Source organism: Rutidosis leptorrhynchoides, chromosome 3, assembly GCF_046630445.1.
Source record: "Rutidosis leptorrhynchoides isolate AG116_Rl617_1_P2 chromosome 3, CSIRO_AGI_Rlap_v1, whole genome shotgun sequence".
NCBI lineage: Eukaryota > Viridiplantae > Streptophyta > Magnoliopsida > Asterales > Asteraceae > Rutidosis > Rutidosis leptorrhynchoides.
The window spans coordinates 455,337,008-455,341,557 of record NC_092335.1 but is presented as its reverse complement, the minus strand read 5'-3'; the positions used below and the strand labels follow the sequence as shown (position 1 = coordinate 455,341,557).

General features: G+C 29.7%; 1 long non-coding RNA gene across 1 annotated transcript; it reads right to left on the bottom strand.

Moving 5' to 3' along the window:
* Positions 1–2,502: 2,502 nt before the first annotated feature.
* Positions 2,503–4,081, bottom strand: LOC139898001 (uncharacterized). Its single transcript, XR_011776848.1, has 3 exons — positions 3,815–4,081; positions 3,493–3,576; positions 2,503–2,926 (listed from the first exon to the last, which is right to left on the bottom strand). It is a non-coding gene; the product is annotated as an uncharacterized lncRNA (long non-coding RNA).
* Positions 4,082–4,550: the final 469 nt, after the last annotated feature.

Genomic DNA, 4,550 nt, shown 5'->3' with positions numbered 1-4,550 from the left:
AGCAAGTGGGTGACACAAAACCACAAGTTTTGAGCTAAAGTTTTCAAATCTGGAACCCACCAAACCCACAAAAAGAATTTGCAAACACCGGTGAAGGGTTATTCCGGAAAACTTATCTAGGGTAAAAGCTAGATTTAATTTTCAAAAGATCAAATGTTTTCATAAAGATCCAATTTCCTTAAAGGATCTAAATTTTATAGTCATGTGGGACTGTAAACCACAACGTTACTACCATTGTTTATACCGCCGTAAAGAAATCACTGATGTACAAAGTGTGAAGAATAAAGAAGTGATTCTAGTATTTCAAGACTATATTGCTTGAGGACAAGCAACGCTCAAGTGTGGGAATATTTGATAATGCTAAAAACAAACATATATTTTATAGCATTATTCCTCAAGAAAGACAAGCTTTTAGTTGCAATTGTTCTATTTACAAGTGATATTCGTTTAAATAATAAAAGGTAAAGACAAAAGACAGATTCGACGAATTGAAGACGCAAACGACCAAAAAGCTCAAAAATACAAAATACAATCAAAGAGGTTCCAATTATTGATAAGAAACGTCTCGAAATTACAAGAGTACAAGATTCAAAACGCAAAGTACAAGATATTAAATTGTACGCAAGGACGTTCGAAAATCCGGAACCGGGACCAGAGTCAACTCTCAATGCTCGACGCAACAGACTAAAAATTACAAGTCAACGGAGTACAAGAATATAATATAATATATATATAAAATTAAATTTAATTATATATATTATATTATATAATAAATAAATAAGCAGCCCACGTTTTTGTAGACTTTTGAGCCTCCCCAGCTGACCATGCGATCGCATGAGCCTGAAGGGCAAAGCTCATGCGATCGCATGAGCACCTTTTCCAGCCCGCATGCCCTATAAAAACGAGTGTTTGGTTCATCAATATCATCCATCAATCTCTCTATCTATATGTAAACGTATTATATATATATATATATATATATATATATATATATATATATATATATATATATATATATATATATATATATATATATATATATATTATTTTAATTTTAATTTTAATTCTAATAATAAGGGTATGTTAGCGAATGTTATAAGGGTGTAAGTCGAAATTCTGTCCGTGTAACGCTACGCTATTTTTAATCATTGTAAGTTATGTTCAACCTTTTTAATTTAATGTCTCGTAACTAAGTTATTATTATGCTTATTTAAATCGAAGTAATCATGATGTTGGGCTAAATATTAAAATTGGGTAATTGGGCGTTGTACCATAATTGGGGTTTGGACAAAAGAACGACACTTGTGGAAATTAGACTATGGGCTATTAATGGGCTTTATATTTGTTTAACTAAATGATAGTTTATTAATTTTAATATAAAGATTACAATTGAACGTCCCTATAAATAACCATATACACTCGATCGGACACGATGGGCGGGATATTTATATGTACGAATAATCGTTCATTTAACCGGACACGGGAATGGATTAATAGTCTATGGAATTATTAAAACAGGGATGAAATTATGTACAAGGACACTTGGCATAATTGATAACAAAGTATTAAAACCTTGGGTCACACGCAGTCGATAACCTGGTGTAATTATTAAACAAAGTATTAAAACCTTGTTACAGTTTAAGTCCAAAATTAGTTGGAATATTTGACTTCGGGTATAAGGATAATTTGACGAGGACACTCGCACTTTATATTTATGACTGATGGACTGTCATGGACAAAACCAGACGGACATATTAAATAATCCAGGACAAAGGACAATTAACCCATAGGCATAAAACTAAAATCAACACGTCAAATATCATGATTACGGAAGTTTAAATAAGCATAATTATTTTATTTCATATTTAATTTCCTTTATTTTACATTTAATTGCACTTCTAATTATCGCACTTTTATTTATTGTTATTGTATTTAATTGCACTTTTAATTATCGTATTTTTAATTATCGCAATTTTATTTCATCGCACTTTTATTTATCGCAATTTCATTATCGTTATTTACTTTACGCTTTAAATTAAGTCTTTTATTTATTTCTGCGACTAAAGTTTTAAAAATCGACAAACCGGTCATTAAACGGTAAAAACCCCCCTTTATAATAATAATATTACTTATATATATTTGTATTTTTATAAATTAAACTAATATAGCGTTAAGCTTTGTTTAAAGATTTTCCCTGTGGAACGAACCGGACTTACTAAAAACTACACTACTGTACGATTAGGTACACTGCCTATAAGTGTTGTAGCAAGGTTTAAGTATATCCATTCTATAAATAAATAAATATTTTGTGTAAAATTGTATCATATTTAATAGTTTTTCCTAGTAAAATATAAGCTATTTCATATACACCTCTGCGCACATCAATAACCCTGCAAATAACATTAAAAGTAAGTGTATGTGTGTTAATAGTTTTATGAGCCCGTCTTTTAAACGAAAGTTTGAACACAATGTTAAATAAATTAGAAAGTAATTACCCATATTTCAAATTCAAAAATCATAAAAGTTTTTTTTTTATATAAAGAAATGGTAGGAAATAATATTAATTTTAATACTACTTAGAGTAACTTTCAACTCAGTGTTATGTTCCTTTTATTTGCAAATCTTTTCAATTTGACTGTAATAAAAAAACATTGACCTAAATTGACCGTTTCATATTTTAATTGGGGAAAATTGCCACCCAAATGACTCTATACCCCTTTCGTCAACAAAATATGTATGTAATTAATGACCTGATATTCAAGATCAACAACTGCAAAAAAAACATGTCTTTGATGCTCAGATTTCTCACACGGAAGACCACCCGATCTCCAAATATCGCAAAGAATCTAAAAAGTATTGCCTTGTAGTATCTTCTCGATCTCGTGTAATACACGATTTACTAACATTTATGTGACTGGTTCTATACCTGCATTATAATGATAGAATTAAATTAGTAAACAACATTAGCATGTATTTCAAAGACTAATTATACACAATTACATATTAATGAGTCAAACCCTTTTATCCAAAAAAAAATTGGATACTTTAACTTGCTGTATTTAGCAGAGTCAACAAAAAAAAACCCTAAATTTTATTAAAACTAACAGAATCAGACGAATAATTTTTTCTTTTAATAAAATAATGATTTAGAAGGTGTAAGCTTTAAGAAATAGACACTGGAATATTTATAACCTTTCAACTAATTTGGTTATTTGACTCGTTAGCCATTTTACAGCTATTTTGATTTGACCCGTTGAGATTATAAACTACCCAAATAGACCCACATATAAGTTAATGGGTTTGAAAAGAGGTAGCACTTTTAACCAACAATTGCTGTTGGTTAAAATAGCCACCTCTAATTTACATCTTTGGTGAATGGGTTACAATTGCCACCTCCATTTTCACATATATGTAAATGGGTTATTTGACAGTTTACATTCGGATATGCTCATCGGTGTGTGGTGTGGATGGAAATCATACAAGTAATGGTACCTGAATAGGTGTGTCTATATCATCGTCAAGAAATGAAGTGAGCTCGAAGTTCATTTTTAATCTGTGGTCAGTAACCCTATTGTCCTGATACAAAAATTACAATGTACACAATGTGTTATTGACAAATTAACACGAATATAGGGTAGAGAAAATGTGTAATAGATGACAAGTTATAAATAGTAATATAATATTTATGAGCATTAAAGAGTGCCACTTTTACTTTCAACTCATTTGACTCAAATGAACCCATTAATTACCAAATGGTTCAAAATTTACACCTATTATAAAAATAATACAGTGTCACGTTGTAATAAATATATACCTTGTAGTTGTAGATACGGATCTTTCTGAGTGAGCATCGCTACCAACCTGCAATTAGGCTATTCAAAATTATTTCCCCATCCCATTTGGATTTCAATGTTATGATGCAACTTATCGTGTAACAGAGCAAAATTTAAAACCTGGAGATACACATATAATCTCTATTAACTAATTACATAGAAAGTCATCAATAGTTTAGTTGCACCTTTTTTATATAACCAATCATGAATATGTCACATTTGTGGACAATCTTACACACACCATTATGTTCAACCTCTAATTTTTTTTACTTAACAGACATCCATGAACAAATGCACAACTTCCATTTAAATATGAGCCATAAAAAAAAAAAAAAAAAAAAAAAACTGGTGTTTCATAAAGAGCAAAAATACAGAGTATTTCTTTAATTGTAAGGAGCAAACCAATTAGTGTATATAAAAATAAAAAAGGTGCAAGTAACATCAGAAATTAAAAATAATTAGTAATATAAACTACACTATATTATAACTCTTAAAAATCTTAAGTTCTAAATAGTGATAATGAAATAATATAAACCAAGTTATGAAAATCACAAATGTTACAACACTTTTTTTAAGATAATACGAAATCCAAATCTAATCATACCTACGAAAATGGGGACAATGTACATTTGTTGTTGTATACATACCTTTGATATATCGCCAATATTTCGTAGTAACAGTACCGAGACACCAACTTGGAGAGAATGCGCAATTCAG